Source organism: Leptopilina boulardi, unplaced genomic scaffold (genome assembly GCF_019393585.1).
Source record: "Leptopilina boulardi isolate dan_hultmark-lab unplaced genomic scaffold, ZJU_Lbou_2.1 LbouV2_342, whole genome shotgun sequence".
Classification (NCBI taxonomy): domain Eukaryota; kingdom Metazoa; phylum Arthropoda; class Insecta; order Hymenoptera; family Figitidae; genus Leptopilina; species Leptopilina boulardi.
Window position 1 is genome coordinate 813855 of NW_026137910.1, and position 21038 is coordinate 834892.

Below are 21038 nucleotides of genomic sequence, written 5' to 3' on the forward strand. Positions count from 1 at the left end.
GATTTTTTTTTAAAATGTACAGCATTAAATTTGTGCTATTCGCATTAAAATTCACTAAATGAGCACTTAATTATGGTATAGGTAAAAAGTAATTAGTATTACTAATAATTTTTTTTGCCAATAAAAATTAAGATTTAAACTTCTCCTCTCTACAAATGAAAAGGTTGCTACTTGTGTCCTAAAAAATTCAAAAGGAAAAGAAAATCAAATTTTTTAATTTAACAATGATTACTCCCTTCCCCTAAAGAGAGAATGGAGATTTTTTGCCAATAAATTTTTCTCCATTTTAAATTTTTTGCTCCACAAGTAGAAATCTTTCTTTGTGCAAAGAGGATGAGTTTATATCTTTTTTTAATTTCAAAATTTTTATTCGTAAAAAATTTAACATCGGATTCGTAATGAGCGACCCAGAAAACCTCCAAGTAACGAGTTTCAAACATATTCGGTCAATTTTTAATTTTGTCATCCGCCATATTGGTTCCGCCATTTTAAATTTTGAAAAAATGATACCGGATTCCTAATCAGCGATCCCGAAAACCCCCGTGTAACTGGTATCAAGTCAATCGATTAATTTGTAAATTTTTAAATTAAAAAAATGTAAGTGGTTAAACTTGTTTTTGTCTGAAACTTGATTTTGGACAAATCTAACATTTAAAATCTCATATTTTTAATTAAGAGCAAAATATTTGGAGAGCACTAAATGAGCACTAAATTATGGTATCAATAAGAAAATTTTTTGCAGCTTTTTTTTATGTGGTGGCGCTACCTTAACGTTAAGCTGGCGCCACCACGGTTTTTTTTTTAAAAATGTACAGCATTAAATTTGTGCTTTTGGCATTAAATTAGCACTAAATGAGCACTTAATTATAGCATAGGTAAAAAGTAATTTCGATAATGTGGTTGCGCCAACTTAATATACCTGTTTTTTTGGCGAAGAATTTAAAATTATATTATAATATTTCTGAAAAATATAATGGTATGAAGAAAAATAAATTTTAATATTTATAATAAACCTAAAATTAATTTATTCTTCATAAAATTTTATTTTTTAGAAATATTATAATATAATTTTAAATTTTTCGTCAAAAAATCGTTTCTATTTTTGTCGATATATACCAAAAACTAGTTAGGTGTGTAAACACCTTAAAAAAAACTCCCCCGAAAAAGATGACACATTTTGGACTTTTTAATGGTAAATTGCACATAATAATTTACATTCCCAACTCTGCTTATGTTTCGTTTTGGAGTTTAATATTTATTATTTTTCCATACCATTGTTATTTTAATTACATAATTATTTTGTGATTGATTGTGATTTCAATAGTTATTTGAATAAAAAATAATTTTAAATATTCAAAAATATGCGAATTATATACTTTTTTTGTTGGTTGTATAACTGGATCTGTAATTATAGTTTTATTTGTGGATAAAACCAATTTTTAGTTTGAGATTATCTCAAGGAGTTGAACCGTATTATTATAATATTCTATAACTATCGTAGAATTAAATTAATTTAATTTTAATTAGATCAAAACTACTTAGGAAAACATACAGATAGGCACCAATGGATAATTAATGATTATTATAATAATAATATAATTTGCCCCCTTAATTAAAAGAAAATACCAAGTTAATTCTGAGCCAAAGATAATATAATTTATAACTTACTCAAATGATGAATAGGGTGGTTTCTTATTCCCAGTGGGAAAGCATGATTGGCTGAATATTGGTCCAATATTGGGAGCACTTTTGTCAATCTTGGTCCATTATTTTAGCCAATATTGGACCAAGTCTGGGAGTGTAGAGACCAATGCCATGGTTTGAATTTCAATATTGGCCTAATATTCAACCAATAGGGTAAATGCACTAATTGCGGCGAGATTCGAGTCAAAACACCTTTGAAATAGAAAATTCGACATTTCTATTGTATAAACTCAATTTAAGACTTATTAAACTTAAAGCTTATGTTATTAAGATATTAAAAAAAAATTTTAACTCTATAAAAATCGATTATTTAAACAAATATGAGAAATTAAAACTAATACCGTAATTTTCTATTGCGGCGAGTTTGTATCAGTTTCGGTGTATCAATTTCGGTGACCAAAATTACGTGTATTTTGAAGATACTTTGCCCGCCGAAATTGAAGCCAATGGAAATCTTAAAAATGTTTCAATTGCGGCGCGGAAAAAAATTTGATCTCAAATAATTAAATTAATAATTGTTTAAATGTGCATCTTTATAAGTATTTGAATCAAAAAAAGATTGAAATAATTTTTTTTAATCATTTGGCAACAGTTATATTAAATATAATAGTAATAATAGTTATTTTTTATGAACGCGCCGTAATTGGTGCACTCGCCGTCATTAGTACACTTACCCTATTTAAAAATACAAAAAATCAGACTTCAGCCAAGATTAAAAAAATTAATTATTAAAACTAAAATATAATAAAATTTGTTGTTATATTTATATATTATATTTTATTATATATAATAACATTATTCTTTCCCTTCGGATCAAGGGAAGATTCTGTACATATTGCGGATACTTATACCCTAACCGATTGATGTTGTTTATGAGAGAGAAAAACACTGCTATCTGGCGGATAGTTGGAAAATTAACGTAGCGGGAAATTCAAACTGCATGAAGGAAAAACTGTAAGTATAAAGAATTAAAATTAAAAAAAAAATTATTTGTGACAATTATAACATTAATTAAGTTTTGTTTAATACAATAGTATGCATTCTTAAGTAAATACATTTTTAAGTAAATGTTTATACTTACAATTTTTCCTTCACGCAATTTGAATTTCGCGCTACGTTAACTTTCCAACTATCCGCCAGATGGCAGTGTTTTTCTCTCTCATAAACATCAATCGGTTAGGATATAAGTATCTCTTTTATTTATCTGATAACTGTTAATGCCTATAGCAGGACGTTAGAAAATATTTTTTTCTTTTTCTCCGTTTATTGCGGATGATTTTATATATAACCCTTGATCTGAAGGAAAATAATAATGTTTTTATATATAATAAAATATAGTATATAAATATAACAACAAATTTTATTATATTTCAGTTTTAATAATTAATTCTTTTTAATCTTGGCTGAAGTCTGATTTTTTGTATTTTTGAATATTGGGCCAATATTGAAATTTGAGCCTTGGCATTGGTCTCTACACTCCCAGACTTGGTCCAATATTGGCTAAAATAACTGGTCCAATATTTAGCCAATATTCAATCTTGGCAATTTCCAATTTTGGTTCAGGCGATGTTTCTAAATTTCCAATGTTGACCTGAAAATTAATCAAGGTATTAAAAAATGAGAAGAAATACTTTTTTGTAGAAACATTATGAAATTGTTTCAAATCAATATTTTTCTACTGAAAAAATTTCCTTTCAGAAATATTCAATTAAATACATCTAATTAATCTTTTATGAAATTTTTAATGTTTAATACTTTTTATCGAATACTTAAAAACCTCGTAAAAAATAGTAAAGGTTAAAAATGTAATAAAAATTAATTGGATGACATTGTTTGAATATTTCTGAAAGGAAGCAGTCAAACTGTCAAATTATATAGGTTATGTTCTAGATTGTAATATTCTGATATTGATAGCACTGCAGGACATAGTAAAATGTTTATGTTCCCCGTATATGCTTGTACCTATAAATTAAAAAAAAAATTTCTTTACAATGATATTATTTTTCACTAAATTATTATTTTATTTCAACAATTTTTAAATTTCCCGCTATTATCTTCAATTTTGAAATTTCTTCAATTTTGTATTACAAGATTGGCACTTGTATGTTTATGCATTCAAAAGATTCTACTAGGTATTTAATTTTGTAAATATTGTTATAAATCTGCTTCTAGAAGTAAGTGATTTTGTCTTTGCTGCGTTTAATATATTCTATAATATTTAAAAAATGTAATTAAATTTTTGTTTTGTTAATTTCTTTCAATTCCATAAAGAAGGAGGTGAAGTTTAATTTTGCTATCTAGGAATTAGATTTTTTTTTAATCTCATTTAATTTCTTTTCAATTTTATTTCCAAAAGATTAAGTTTCTGAATTTGCTCCTATAAGATTACGTGGTTGATTAGTCACCTTTACGCGCAGACTTTTATACTCAAGAAAACCTATGAGATCGATATTCTTTTTACTCCCTTTTTTTTCATTTTTCTCGAAGGGAATTAAATAGAAATAACAGAAATTTACTTAAATTGAAAATCATGAAAATATATTAGAGAGCGAGGTAATTTTAAAAATGAAATTTTACAACCACTGTGAAAATTGTGAAAGCACAGTTTTTGTTTGCAAATCAAACATTGAATTATTAATTTATTTTTAAAACACATTGATGTTGTTTTTTGTTTTCATTAAAAAATAAATTGTAAACATATATATATTTATTTATTCATAAGTTAATAGTTTTCATATTGCTGGATAGAAAGCATTCTAAAAGCTTCATAAAAAATTTTGTCCAAAAGTTGAATAATTTATATTCTTATCCGCGAGAGCTTGACGAATGCTCTTTTATTTTTCAGTAGCTCTAAATACATCGTACGCGAAAAAATGAATCATTCATAAATTTTTATAAAAATCAAGTAAAATATTTTAAAGAATGAAGAAGAAGAAGAAGTAACGAATAGGTATAAGAGATTTTTATTTTAAACAAGAAATACTTTATAAATACAGTTTTCGTCTTGACATTGTTAAATTCAGAAAAGCACACTCTAAATCTGAATTAGTAAAAATTTTAACTAATTTCAATTAGTGACTCACTTTTTGGTTTTGAATTAGTTAAATTTTACTTATTCAGTAGTAGTAATTTTTTTTATTAAAATTTTTTTTTTCATTATTGATTAGTTAAATTTTACTAATTCAAAAATCAAAACCAAAAAGTGAGTCACTAATTTAATTTAGTTAAAAATTTTACTAATTTAAATTTAAAGGACAAGAAAAGTGTTAAAATTTAAAAAATTTATTTGTAATATAAATTTTCTCACGTTCTTGCACATTTTTCGTTAATCTCAATACGAGTTTTCTTTTCTTTTTTTTGCAAATAATCAAGATAATTGTATTATTCAAGAATGCAAGTATATATGTGGGTGTTCCAGTTAAACAGAGCAATTCACAGTTTTCGCAACAAGAAGTGAACAAAGATTATATCTCCTCAATACGTTAAGAAGTGAATGTAACTTTGATGTTATAATATATTTACATTTTATTTTTCTATATATAAATATTCTCACAATTTTTTATTTTAATTATATTATATTAATAATGTAAATAATATAATATTGGGAATAAAATTTCCAGTTTACTCCTTAGGGAGTAAAATCACTTTTTTAGCCCCTAGAGAATAAAATATTTATAAACGATGCTGAAGTTCATAAATTTTCATGATCAACGATTTAAAAAACATTTTTTTAAGTAAAAAAAAATTTTATATAATTTTCTGTTTTAAAAAATAATTTGTTTTCTAATCGTTGATCATAAATGTAAACTTCAAGCATCGTATTTACAACACCAGGAAGAAAAGTAATCTCTTTTTAACATTGTGATTTTTTTGTCCTAGAGATAATAAAATGTTATCTTAATTGTTTAAAAAAAAACATGTTTAAATGTTTGAATGCCGCAAAAAAGTTGTAATTAATTTGACTTATATTTAAATATTTTCAGTTTGTTATACCATTTTGTTTTCTGTAAATAAATATACATTTATGATTATTGAAATATTGATAGAAGATGATTATTATAAGTGGTCAATTTATTAACATAATTGCAATATCGTATTGTATATATATAATGCAGCCAAATAAGAACTATATACTAGAATTGTTAATAGAGCTTTTACTGAGAATAGAATTTAATATTGAAAATGGTTTAAACCACACTGCGGTATACCATGTAGTTAAGTTGTAATACACTTACAATTTGCCCTTGATGGTTCTCTTAGCATTACTATTTTACTTCGTAAATTTGTGGTTCTTACCAAAACGCTTAAACATCCTGACAATTATTATTATTCCCACAGTAGGAATCCCCTTAAATTCAAAATTTACTTTTGCGAGTTCTTCGCATCAAACGACATCAAAAAAAAGTCTCAGCAATTTGAATAAATGAAGTAAAAACTTTCGTTTATTTTTAGTTTCCATTTTATAATATTTTTAAAATTATTATTCGCAAAAAACTTTCAAATTTCAATGATACGCGGAGAAAAAAGGAAAAACGAATAAAGTAACTTTTACTATACTTTAAAAGTAAAATTGGACCTGTCCGAAGTTTCTGCGCATCTCTGGCAACTTTTACTCGAAAAATAGTAAAATTGACTATTTCTGTAGTAAATTTTACTGTTTCCGTAGTAATTTTTACTATTTCTGAAGTAAATTTTACTATTTTTGGAGTAAAAGTTGCCAGAGATGCGCAGAAACTTCGGACAGGTCCAATTTTACTTTTAAAGTAGTAAAAGTTACTTTTTCTTTTTTTCCGTGTAGAAATTTTACCTAATTTTTTAATTTTAAGGTGTTTTAAGAAAAATATATGCATAATGTTATAAGAAAAATAAATAACGATTGCAATCATTTCAGAAAATTGCAAATTAAAAAAATGATATATAAAGTCAAAAAAATATATATAATTAATATCAGAAATGTGCCAATTAAACATTGAAAGGTATTCGAAAATATTAATCACCTTGATAAGTTTTTAATAAATCTTGTGCGAAGAAGGAAGAGGCGAATTTCAATCTGAAACTTTCGTCCATTACGAACACCATTTCTTGATTCAATCCTGAATGAAACGAAAAACTAAAAACTTTTAAAGAGTTTCTTCGAGTTCTCTCTTTCGTATTTCCGGACAGTTTGTCGACCTGGAAAAGTTAAAATTCTTATTTATTGCAGAATATTGACACTATCCAAACTTGGCGGATTGCATTGCGCGCAAACTTGAAAATCAATTTTTGTATATATGTTTCTATATATATCACTCTTTATATCAAGAAAATGAGCATTTCATTTCTATCCATATATATATATATATAGAAGTAAAAAGTTTCGAGACATATATAGTATTCAAGTTTATATTCATATTATATTATTTAGAGAGTGTAACAGTACATATAATATGTAGAACTTGAAATAATTATACACGTGACTTTGAAAAATTCTTCTAAAGAAATTTTAATTATAATTCTACGTATATATGAGGGATTTCAGGTGAGGGATAAAGGTGAAAAAAAGTTTTCTCCAATCGTGCTTAAACTTGGGTAATTGGTATTTTACGGTATTTTATTATTTATTTACTAATTTAAAAGTATATATCAAATTGATACCAAAAATATCAAATTGATATAAAAATTTGTATCAATTTGATATTGTTGGTATCAATTTGTATACTTTTAATGTAGTATGAGTTATATTGAATGGTAATTCTTCGTAAAAAATTTTTTTCATTTGAACCGATAATTTTTAGGCCCATTTTTTCATCTATATGTCCCTATATATAGAAAAAGCAGCTTTCGTTAAATAAAAAAGAAAACCTTTGAGAATTCGATCTAAACCTCGACAAATGGTGATTTTGCTCAATTCACTTTTAAATATACAATATTTATCAAATACTATAATTTTTTATATAAAAATAAATTTTAATATTTAACATTATTATACATTTTTTGTACAAATATACGAAATTCAAATTTTAAGTACATTTATTTTAGAGAGAAAAAAAATATTAAAGTCAGAAGTCGACAATTCACTTACCCTATATTTAAAGTAAAAATAAGTTGGAAGAAACGAAAAAAAAAACAAATAAAAAAGTTCAATATTGTATATATCATGATAGGTGCGTAAATCATCTTGAAACTTTAATGTTGTTTGTTATGTACATTACGAAAACATAAGTATAATTGACACATGGGTTTTTTTTTATGGACTTGAGCAATTATATAACAAAATGTTTGTTTGGGAAACATTTATGTTCAAATTATTGTTACACATTACTATTGTATATATGTATATACACTATACATATATATACAATGCAAGGATGTACGGACGGTTAATTCGAAAAAGCATATAATATTGTCAGCAATGAAAGTGACTTGAAACCTAATTATTGTACCTAATGTGCTTAACGCGATCGACAAAGTGAAAAGTCAGTTTCCGTCGTTCTAAGGTCGCTGAAAGTATATTTCACGTAACTATATAAATTACAATTAACAACATCCGAAGACAATTTACACTTTTGACAAACTTCTTTTCATAAAAAAATCAATTTTTAATCATTATTTGAGAAAAGTGTTAAAAAAAATATCTTTCGTTTTATGACACAAGGGGTAAAAGTGGTCATATTACTCCCTAAAGTTAACGAGGCTAAAAAAACTATTTAACTTCTACACTCAAAAAATACTGGTAGATTTGACTACTTCTTAACTACTCCGCCTAGTATATTAGGTCCTCAACTTAATTTAAAAAAAATTTAATTAAAAAAAAACTAAATAAATAAAATAAAAATAAATACTGTACCTACTTTAATGTAGTGTTAAGAAGACCATTTTATTTTCTAGAGTTAAAAAAGGCCGTTTTCGCCTCTAGGATTCAAAAGTGATCATTTTAATCCCTAGTGCTCAAAACGTCATTTTACTCACAAGGGCTAAAAATGTAATTTTTCACTAGTGTTGAAAAAGCTTACTTTACTCACTGTTCAAAAAATCATTTTACCCACGAGTGTTGAAAAGAGTACATTTTCATCTCACTTCAAACGCAAAGAAAATCATTTTTGTTTCGCATGAATAAAAAAAAATATGTATTTCGAGTTACATTTGTTTTAGGCCGGGAATAAAATGGAATTTTCTTTTTTAAATTGCCACTTCAGTAAATGAAAAGAGAAATGGACAATTTTATGTTTTTTTTTTTTTTTGTCAAGATTACTTGGCTTTTTATCTTGAGTTCACAAAGAGCAGTAAACTGAAATGTGTTGCCAGTTATTCTGAATGAGACGTCTCTTTAACCTTTTCACCATACAGTGAGAAGCAAGACCTCAAAATGGAAATGACTTTTTCTTTTTCGCATTTTTATGCATTTAAAATATTTTCCTTCAATGATGATGATAATAATGATGATACGAATTTAAATTGAATTTTTTTGCAAACAAACGTTATTTTATAAAAAGAAAGTCTCATTTGTAATTTCATTTCTTTTTACAACGATGGGAATTAAGAGTTCATTAATTTACCACGCACATTAAACGCGTTCCTATAACTGTATATTATATTCCACTCTAACGAATATAAGGGCTTCATAATTAAAATGACTTTATTTTCCTCATATATACATTTTTGTCTGCATTTTATAAAAAAAAAAATAATTACGGACATTTTTTTTTCAAAGAGAAAAATAAACAATATTTTACCTCTGTTTGAAAAAAAAAGAGTTTTCTTCACGAGGCATTCTCGGAAAAAAAGCCACCCCCCAAAAAAAAGTTGTCAGGTTGGCTTGATACTTTGGTAAACTAATGTCCTATATGAAAGTAACAAAATATTTTTTAACATTATTTTTTCAAAATTAACCTTATTTATTTTTCATTTTTAACTTCTTTTGCCTCCATAAAATTTTTTTTGTTGTTATTTTTACCAACATGAATATAAAAATGGGACAACATTGTATTTGCGAGAAAATATGAAAAACAGGGCAAAAATATTGGTTCCTTTACACTTTTTCTTAAACGAAATTTCGTCTAATTTTTGTATTTATACAATTTTGTTGGAAAAAATTTTTAAAAAATTTTTTTTTCAAAATTTACCCCGTTTTTGAAAATCAAAAATATTTTTAAATGTCTTTTTAAAAAATACTTTATATTTTTTTATACACTTTTAGTTACATCTTATAAAAAAAAATAATTGCTGACATATTTTTTTCAAATAAAAAAATAAAAAATTTTACCTCTTTTTGAAAAAAAAAAAAACTTTTCTAAATGTGACGAGAAACCACTGAGGGATTTCTTTCGTGTTCTGAAGACTAAGTAGACTTTTATCTCAAGCTGAGAAAAATCTATCTTTTTTTTTTAGTATTGATCTCGACTTTTTCACGCGACAATGACAGCGAGGATAGAAATGATTTATTAGTTTAAAAATTTTTTTTAAATATATATATGTTACAAAATTCAGGATTTATTGGAAATATTTAATTTCATGAACTGTGAATTATAGATTTTATTCTTTTATTTAATTTATATTTTATTAAATAAAGAAATAAAGTGATAGAAATTTATTTATCTCAAATCTTACGGTCAGAATTTTTTTTTGATAAAAATTGACAATGAGTCTAAATTGTATATTTACTTTTTTGTCGATAAAAACATATAATGTTAAAATGATAAAAGCCTTGTTAATCATTTTTTGCTTGGTTTTTTTTTGTTGCAGGTAAGCATCGTTCGTTTTAACAGTTCTTAACGCAATGTCGATTTATTCAAGCAAGACTCGTGCCTCGAACCTGTTGATATTGTTCTCGAATCAAGTGGTGCGCAACGAGTTTGTAAGTATACTAATAAACAAGTACACAGAAAAAACGTTATTCTAAATTTAAGAACATCTTCTTGGCGCCTATTTAAGAATATATTTTCTATGCATTTTATTCTTTGCTTTAAATTATAATACTCTTAAAATAAAATAAGAAATGATTCAAAAATTAAAAACTTTTTTTAAATTTAAGAATTATTTCTTATTTTAAGAATTATATTCCAACTCTAAGAATAAAAAGAAATGGGAAATATTATTAAATAGACCAAGAAAAAGAGTTTCAGTAGAAAAAAATTTACTGGAAAAATCAGAGTTATTAATTTTTTTTTTTTAAAGGACATTTTTTCCAGTAAATCCCAGAAGGGAAAAAATTATGCACAATTTTTTAAATCGTAAATCTTCAAAATATAAAAAAAACTTTTTAAGTAATATGAAAAAAAGTAGTATATAATTTTTTGAATAATAAATCTTCATATGAAAAAAAAATGTTTTTTACATAAAATTATATTTTCCTCAAATATCCTTTGATTTATTAAATATGAAAAATATTTCCTTTGATAGAAAATATAAATATTCTATCAAGTGAATTTCAATTGTTTATGGTTCTTAACTTTACTTATGGAAAACAAAATGAAATATGTATATAATAAAAAGAAACAGAGAAAATAGTATTTCATGTTTCCTTTATTCTTCTACAGTAGTAGTCGCTTTTTTTGCCTTGTTTTAGACATATTCAAAAAACCGGAAACCAAATTTAAAAATAAATATTTCAAATAAAGACGTGTCAGGTTGTATATATATATATATTCTATTTTCTCTTCTATAGTTTAGCTATTGTATCGATTCTGTCGATATTCGGTATTTTTCTTTTTGCTCTCTGATTATTTCTATTTCCAACAACTCTATAAAAATAAATTTCTCACAAATTGATAAGCGTTTTTTTCAAAGCAATTTTCCTCACTTTAATTTTAAATATTGGTATTTTAATTTCATATATATATGGGACAAAATTTCTCAAGTGATTCAAATAGCAAAAATGTGAACATTGGATTTTTTGAAAAATCACAACTATTGTATATAAAATTTAAAATAAACTTTGACCTATATATGTTTTTGAAAGGTTTTTTCCTGTTCATTCAAATGATGCAATTTTTTTTGTTTAATTTAAAATTTAACCCTTTTTTGAAAATCAAAAATATTTCAAAAAACATTTGAGAAACCTGCCATTCCAGCTGAGATTTGGAAAACATGCCAATTCAGAATTGATGTTCGTTTTTTTTCTTTAGGTTGACACTACTGAAAGATTATAAACTTGTACGAAAATGACTTTTCATGTTGTATTTTACATATTTGTTATTATTGTTTGAAAAAAGAGTATTTTAATGAATTTATTAAATAAATTTGTTAATTATTCATTATTTGATTAACAATTTCTAAAATCACAAAAAAAAATTAAAAAATGTCCTAAGAAGTGTTTACAAAATAATAAATAATCTAATTAAATAATTCGTAATTCAAAATGTTTAAAAATATTATATATTCAAAAAAAAAGTAATAACTAATAAAATTAATAAAGAATAATTATAATAGAAAAAAGTTAATTAATTATAATACAATTAAAATAAATAAAACAAAGAAATAAATAAAATAGTAATGAAAAAATCTTTTGTAAAAATTTATAACCATTCAATACTGCCAACCTAAAGAAAAAAAAACCAACGTCAATTCTGAATTGGCATGTTTTCCAAATCTCAGCTGGAATGGCAGGTTTCTCAAATGTTTTTTGAAATGACTCGTTTTTCAAGATTACTCTGAAGTGGCACGTTTCTGCATCTAACCGACGTGATCTCGATGCCAAACTTATTTTTGTCAAATTTGGAAATGAAATTTTTTATAGTTTTCTATGTTACCGACTGGTTAGAGATTTAACATGTTAGCATACAGCGCCACTGCTGACACGATCCACTATACCTATATATGTATAACAGTCAAAATAAACATGGCTGCCGAAGCTGTCACTTTGTTTTGTTTTCGTATCGTTATTCGAGGAAAAAAATGTGGAGCGATCCGCGATCGTGTACATGTTGGCCTGTGTACATAGTATAGTCACAGTATTGCCAATTGCTGAAATTTTGCACCGGAATAATATCAAAACATAACCTCAATCATGGATGTATTCTGTTCAAGAATTTTTATAATTAACTGGTCCACCACAATTCTTGAACATTAGAGTAAATCCATAATTGAGGTTATGTTTTGATATTATTCCAGTGCAAAATTTCAGCAATTGGTAATATGTGGCATTACGTTTTGAATATTTTTAAATTAAATTGTTTGGAAATTATTGTCAGTTTATTCTAATTTTATGCACTGAAAAAAATATTTATTTGATTCAAATAATCGGTTACTTGATCATTATCGAATAAATATTTATTTGTATCAAATAATTATTATTTGAGTCAATGAAATGGTATTTGTTTCAAATACAAAAATTATTGGTTCAAGTACAATTTATTTAATTCAAATAAAAATTATTTGGTTCAAGTAAACATTTATTTGATTATAATAGTCAAGCAACAGATTATTTCAATCAAATAAATTTTTTAGTGTGCTTTTGTACAAAATAAATACTAAATAATAATCTTATAAAATATATTTTAATTAATTAAAAAAGACATTGTCACGATCAAAATTCTCCGTTCGTGTAATAAATACAGACCCCCGCTTTAATTTTTTAAACATTTTTTTTATTTAAAGTTAAAAATACTTTTTTTGTATTTTATTCTATCTATATAATGTAAATTTTAATTTTCGTTAAATTATTTATGTTTAATAAATTTTTGTATTATATAACGAATTTTTTTCATATGTTATATATTAATGAGGGGAAAAAATGCGAATAAAGTGTAAATCTTGGATGTCAGTGCGCGGCTTTGATGACCGCGAGGCACACCCTATAAAGAAAGTAAATATAACGTAGGTACATGCATCGCGTCGCAACTTCACTTATTCTGATATATGTGACGTGTCCACACACTCACACTGTCAACTATTTGCTTATCGTCTACATGTTTTTGCATTCGTTTTTTAAATACCTGCCCGTGATTAATTACACACTAAACGAGAATCAGAATTTTAAATCTCGTCATTATATTTAATTACTCTCAATTTTATAATACTTCATTAATAATAATAATAATAATAATTATTATTATTTGTTAATATTATAATTATTTGTTTTATCTATTATAATTAATTATTCTTATAAATATGTATATAATTAAATCTACCATACAATTAAAATCACGATTATGTTTTATAAACTGAAAAAAAATTATTTGATTCAAATAATCGGTTACTTGGCTATTATCAAATAAATATTTATTAAATAATTATTATTTGGTTCAATCGTTTATTTGAATCAAATAATTTTTTTTTTCAATGTAAAGAAAATAATTATTTTTTTTTATCGAACTATGTCAAGAAAATAATATTTTATCGTATATGAAATTGAAATAAAACTCGTGGTGAAATTGAAAAACTCCTGGTAATAGCTGTGCGCTTTTAGTTGAGATGTGGTAGTGAAGTGAGGGTTTTTTTCTCATATTTTTTTTTCACGCAGCCAGTCCAGTCGATTGATGATGGTGCGCTCAAATCTGAAGTACCTGCTTCTCTCGTCAGTGATTTCCGTAAATCAAAATGAAAATGATAGGTCTTGTGAAGCATGATGACAAGTTTTAATATTTCACCTTTAATAATACCTATATATATATACCTGTATGGTTAAAAAAAATTATAAAGACGTTTATAATGCTGCCGCCTTGTAATAAAAAAGTGCTATAAAAATTCAAATTACAATTCAACCTCTGACGCAAAGGTGTTAATATAGAGGCTAATTTAAAGAGCTTAAAAGAAATTTAAAAGACATTTAAAACTTTTGAAAGATATATATGCGATGCTTTAAGAAGCAAATTAAACTTGATTTCAATTTATCAGACTTTTAAAATTCTTTCTAATTTATTATACAAAAAAAAAAGAAAATTTCCCACCTTGCATTTAATGAGAAAAAAACGAAAATATTTTCCACGAAAGTTGTACAAAAATAAAAAAAAATTTTTTTATATGTATACGATTAATATAGTTTTTCCGAGAAAAATTATTATTTTTTATCTCATATTTAAAACATGAAGATTTTTCTTGTCTAAGCATAAAATTTACGTTTTATGAACTGTATAAAGAAAATGCTGCTTTATAGAGAGGAATTTTACGTCGTCCTATTTTTTTTCCTTTGAAATATTTCATTATTAACTGAATTTAAGAAAAAGAGCTGAGAAATATATATGTATTTTAAAATATATTGCATTCTTAAAATTTTTCAACTTGAAATCGATCAATGCAAATATAGAATCACCGTCAACGATGGAAATTTTTATAGACGCAAAAAAAAAAATCTACATACATTTTTTACTTTTTGCACTGAAAAATTTTTTTTATCACTTTTTCTTAAACTCTCAATGTAGTTTTAGTAAATTGATTACAAAAATGGAAAAAAATTGCAACGAATTTCAATTTTTCTTAATTTCACTCACTAAAAATTTGGTATTGAATTGAAAATTAAATTTCACTAAAAAACATTTCGTCGAATATTTATTGCAAGTGATTACCCATCCAACGTTGCTTAACTTCTGTGAACCGATGAGAACTTATAGTTATTTCTTAGCCGTGTTGTGATCGCTATTCTGTCGCTATTGAAGAAAGACCTTAACCGGAATCGTAATCGCAAAGCAAACGCAACCGAAAGAATGAGATAGACAAGGATAAATAAATTGTTTGTCCTTCTCTACTTCATTAATCCGGTCGCGTTTGCGGTTATGATTCCGGTTACGTTTCTATTCTGCGTTGGACCGTTTCCGAATTGGGATTTTTGTTGTACTTTTGATAAAGTGTATACTCGGGAAGTATGCAGTGTTCTTGTTTTTCCGTGCGAAAAAAAGGACACTGCATACTTCGCGAGTATTACCTTTCAAAAAAGTGCGCTAAAAATCCCAATTCGGAAACGGCCATGGCCTTTAGATTTTAGAATGTGCGCATGTAAATTTTCACTAGAAATCAAGTAGAACGTCCGAAATATACCATTATTTATTTATATTTTTGATACCTACTCCACTCTGCTTTTCTCTATTCTAGTTCCCCGCCATGTATCGAAAAAAGCTACCATTCCCTGCAAAGTGTCACAATGTATACCGAAAACGGGGACATCTTTTATATACAGCGATACGTCTCCTTATACTACATACTTCGTGATTTATTGTCAATAATAGATTTTGACATGATTTTTAACCTAAAAAATAAGTTTTCATGTATCTTTCGATAAAATAACACTGTAAAAAAAAGTCAGTATTATTTTACAACGTCCGACGTGGAAAATTTTGTACATGCAGCGTGTAATATAACACAACCTGTATGTTTTTTCATATTTTCAAAAAATAACCATCGGCAAACCATTAGTTGAATTACACACTGCATGTTTATTCCATGTGGCGTGTTATTCTACCTTGGCCCTGTAATTAAGGTTTTTCATATTCATATTCACTTCGGCTATTTGCACTATGTTATCTCTGGCGTTCGTTTGTTTTTTTTCAAATGGTTTTTCTGTTTTTGTTTTATTATAAATATTGTGCCAAAGACTCGAAACACAAAAGTACATTTTAAACAGTGATTTGTTTAACTTTTTAGAATTTTTCGTGTTAGTCTCCAAAGACTATTAAGTTTTGCTTTAAATGTTTAATTATATTGTATTGAAATATTTTTATAAAAAAAGTTTTGTAAGAAAATTTTTAAAGAAAAGTTGCGAGAATTATGAATTTCAATATTTAAAAACATTTTAAATAATAATGTAGTTCTGTAAAAAAAAAAAAAAATTATTCGATTGATTTATCAAATTTTGTTCCCTTTAATTATAATATAATAATTATTGCTAAGAAAAAAAAGAAAGAAAAAAAATTTACACACATAAATACAACATTTGTAGGTTATATTACATGTATAAATTGAATTACACGCTGCATGTTTTTCCAAAAATATATATATTCACTTGGAAAAACATGCAGTGTGTAATTCAACTGATGGTTTGCCGATGGTTATATTTTGAGCGTGTAAATCCACACGTTTAACGTGTGCACAAAATTTCCCACGTCGGACGTTGTAAAATAACACTGACTTTTTTTACAGTGAATATACTACATCAACCAAAGATATACGCAATGATAGGTCCGTCAAACCAGCACCTCCACAATTAAAATTTAGAAATCGGACTACACTAGATTTTTGGGTTTTTTTAGGGCTTTTTTGGGCCCTATTAAGAAATTTTGGACTCTTTAAATTTTTCCAAAAATTTAATTTTTTTGTGTAGCTGTCAGTTTTTCAGAAATGACAATTCAAAAGACAAAACGTCTAGAAATAAAACACTAACGAAGAAATAAAGGTAGCATAAATCTAATAGCAACAAATTAAAAAAAAATATAACAAAAAAATTTTTTACTCTTTCTCAAGACGCAGGACCTCAATAAATTCTTTTGGAAAATAATCATTAGACTTCCAGAAAGCAATAAAAAAATCAAGAAGAAAAAAAACGCTGGGGTTTTTGAGAAAATTTGATTTTAATTTTTTTCGAAAAATCGCCGCCATTTTGTTAAATTTTAATATTTTTTAATTTAACATGCGGGATTTAAAAGAACGTTTAATCCAGAATTAGGAGCAAAAAGAATCATTAAATTATATGCATTTGCATAAAAGATACAATAATTTAAAAATATTTTATCGTCATTTTTTTGAAATCTGACTTTGCAGTTATAAAAATTCAAATGCGCCTAACTTCGTTAAATAATTTTTTTTGGTAAAACGGCAAAACACGTGTCGTCTAAAATTGTGTGAAAAATAATATATTTTCATAGGAAACTATAACATGAGTTACAGAAACATAGCCTGTCTGAATTGAAATTGAATCGGCCAACTGTTAAAAATCGGGCTTCAACTTTACACTAAAAGATTGAAATAATATATTTTCAATCCGAAAAGGGTAAATGTTTGCATGTCATTGGTTGGACAAAAAACTTTAAGCCAATGAAATAAAAACATTCGCACTTGTCGAGATTGAAAATATATAATTTCAATCTTTTTAGTGTAAAGTTGAAGCCCAATTTTTAACAGCACGGAAAAAAAGAAAAAGTAACTTTTACTACTTTAAAAGTAAAATTGGACCTGTCCGAAGTTTCTGCGCATCTCTGGCAACTTTTACTCCAAAAATAGTAAAATTTACTTCAGAAATAGTAAAAATTACTACGGAAACAGTAAAATTTAATACAGAAATAGTCAATTTTACTATTTTTGAAGTAAAAGTTGCCAGAGATGCGCAGAAACTTCGGACAGGTCCAATTTTACTTTTAAAGTAGTAAAAGTTACTTTATTCGTTTTTCCATTTTTCTCCGTGAGTGTACAATGATACAAAGTTTGAATTAAACATAATATAGTTGAATTAAAAATATCGTTTTCTCACTGTATATATGTATATAATGAATGAGGGGAAAAATGCAGCATTATTGAGTGATGTGCACTGGAAACTAATAAGTGTGCGATACTTTATAGCTCAGTTCGCAATAATTAAGGTCATTAACTCCTTGTGAACTGGGTAACGATATATAGTGTATTGACCTTTCTTTTATGGCTGTACTCGCATTATTCACTGCACCTACAAAACGATTTATTTGATATAGAAAGGATCTTTGGAAAATGAAAGATAATAGGAGCAATGAATATACCCTGTATTAAATAATATGAATACTTCGTTTTATGAATTAATTTTACCTCTCATTATTAATTTTCTCTCATTATATTCATTTACCATATACCATTTGTATTATACCTATATATATGCACGCAATATGATGAGATTTATTTTGTCGAAAATTTAGTAGAAATTTCACACTTGGCAGGATAAGTCACTCTGAAAGCTCACTGTAAATTGTGGAGTACCAAATTCGTGTCTCAGTGCTATTTCTGGGTAAAATATATGGTCCGCCGAGGGTCATTCCATAAAACTTGAGAATTATATGCGGATCTAAGAGAATTATCTAGCATGAAAGATTAATTCTTTCATGCATTTAAACTTAAACCCTGAACTTAAACTTATTTCCAAAATTTTAATGTCTAATTATGAGATTAATGGAAATTAAAATAAATTTCGATTAGTGGAATATTTCTCTTGGTTAATACGTGACATTTAAATATTGTCCAAAATTTTAATATAATTTTATTTAATTAATTGAAAAAATTTGTTAAAAATAATATGTCTAGATCTTAAAATTCTAGATATAATTTATATTTTATTGCTGTTTTATTACTTCTAAAACATTTAAGGATAATAAAATACAGTTATAATAATTTTGATAAAAAAGAATAAAAGAATAATTTTTTTTTAGATTTTTTATACAGCTCACGGTATAAAATATTTTTAATAAACTGTTGACGCTGATCGATTGAATAGATATATATGCCACCGCGGTGGTCCTGCATCAAAAAATTTTTTTTCTTTTTTAATTGTATCCCTAAATTTTTAAGACATCCTATATAATCTCAACTCTATTTTGAATATATATTTTTTAAGACCCTGTCACTCAACGGTCAAATTCCATTCGAAACGGTTAAAATTATTATAATTTTATCCCTTTAAAATTTTCTCTTAAAATATTCTTGTTTCGAGAGGATTCCTTTTATTTTAATGCATATTTTCCTCTAGAATATGTCTCAAAAAAATTTCTTCTTAATTTAAAAGAAAGCAGATTTTGTATTTCATTAGTTGAATATAAATATATTTCAATTGATTTTAATTCTTTTAACTAAATCAACTAAATCTATTTTCATAAATTTTTCTTTGCGCATGATTGCTCACAAATTTTAATTTGTCATAATTTTTTTTTTTACCGAATTTCAAAACTGTATAATAAAAATTTTTACGAATATAAATTTTGAGAATTTTATTTTGACATCATTTTTTTAACCTATACGTCGAATTTATTTTTATGAGAATGTTTTTTTTTATCAATTTTCTAATTATCATAAACATAAATTAGTATAATTTTTATTTTCCAAAATCGAAAGTAATAGAATTTTTATTTATTAGAATATTTTTTGTTATAATTTTAATTAATTCGAATAATTTTTTGAAATAATTTTAATTTCATAGAATTCTAAAGTGTCATAAAAAAAATAGCGAAATATTATTTTACAGAAATTTTTTTTTTGGCAACTTTTTATTTATCACAACTTTAAACGATGCTGAAGTACGCAACGTTTATGATCAACGATTAGAAATCAATTTTTATTTAACATGGAAAATTATAAAATTGTTTACCTAAAAAATTTATTTTTTATAATTTGTTGATTAATAGAAACTATAAAAAATATTTTTCAGGCAAAAAATTATAGAATTTTTCATTCAAAAAAATTATTTCTTTAAAAATCGTTCATCATAAACGTTGCGTACTTTAGCAACGTCAACTTTTAATTAGATCGAATTTTTTTTTATACCTTTTTATTTTACCTACTGACATTTTTTTTTTCTACAAATATTGAGAATTAGTGAAAAAAAACTGTTTCACATAAATTAAAAAAAAAAAGAATTTTTTTTCCGAAATTGGCTTCCAATCGTTTGGACAGCTTAAAAGGAAAGCTGACAAAATATTTCTGTAAATATTTCACCTACTACTTTTTGTAAGTGTCATATAGTATCTTAAAATGTATCCCGAGTAGTTTTTTTTTTTAAGAGCTGTCAGTCAACTGTCAAGTTTCATTCGAATTGCGGTTAAAATTATTCTAATTCCTCTTTTAATCTGCTTTTCGTATTGAAATCAATTTTAACTTGTAAGTTAGCTTTTTTTTGTAATATTTTTCCAATCTATTTTTCAAAATATTTTCTATAAACTTATTATGGGAGTTCAAAAATTTTGACAACTCTTTTGACATATTTCACTTATAAATTTTTTTTTCATCAAAATTTAAAATCAATATTTTTGACAAATATAAATTTGAAACCTCAAGAATTAAAATCTTTTTTTCTATGACATTAAATAAACAAAATTTTTAATTTACAAAATATTTTTAAGAATATTTTATTATTTTTAATTCATAGTAAAGGAGATTTTATATTTCTTAGTATTTTTAAATATTTTAAATTAAATATTTAAAAAATTAAAAACTATATAAAAAAATCAAAATGTAAGAAATGATAAAGCAGTTTAATGAATCATAAATTACAAATCTAATAAATTTTTTTTTTTTTAAGAAACATCAAAGCTTTATCGTTTGAAACTTTTATTAAATTTTTTTTTTTTTTGGTATGTGTGTCTACTTTTTATATCTTTTTTCGTCGCAATTTTATTCATAATCTTGTTAAGCTGCGAAGGGAAAAAGTTTTCACCAAGTCTTTTGACTTTAGTGAAAATGATTTGACTCTTGAGGGA

The 21038-nt window shown here is 25.3% G+C and overlaps 1 protein-coding gene across 1 annotated transcript in view; it reads left to right on the forward strand.

The window, feature by feature from the left end:
• Positions 1-21038, forward strand: part of LOC127285906 (uncharacterized) — a 79941-nt gene that overhangs the window by 42221 nt on the left and 16682 nt on the right. The window lies entirely within an intron of this gene.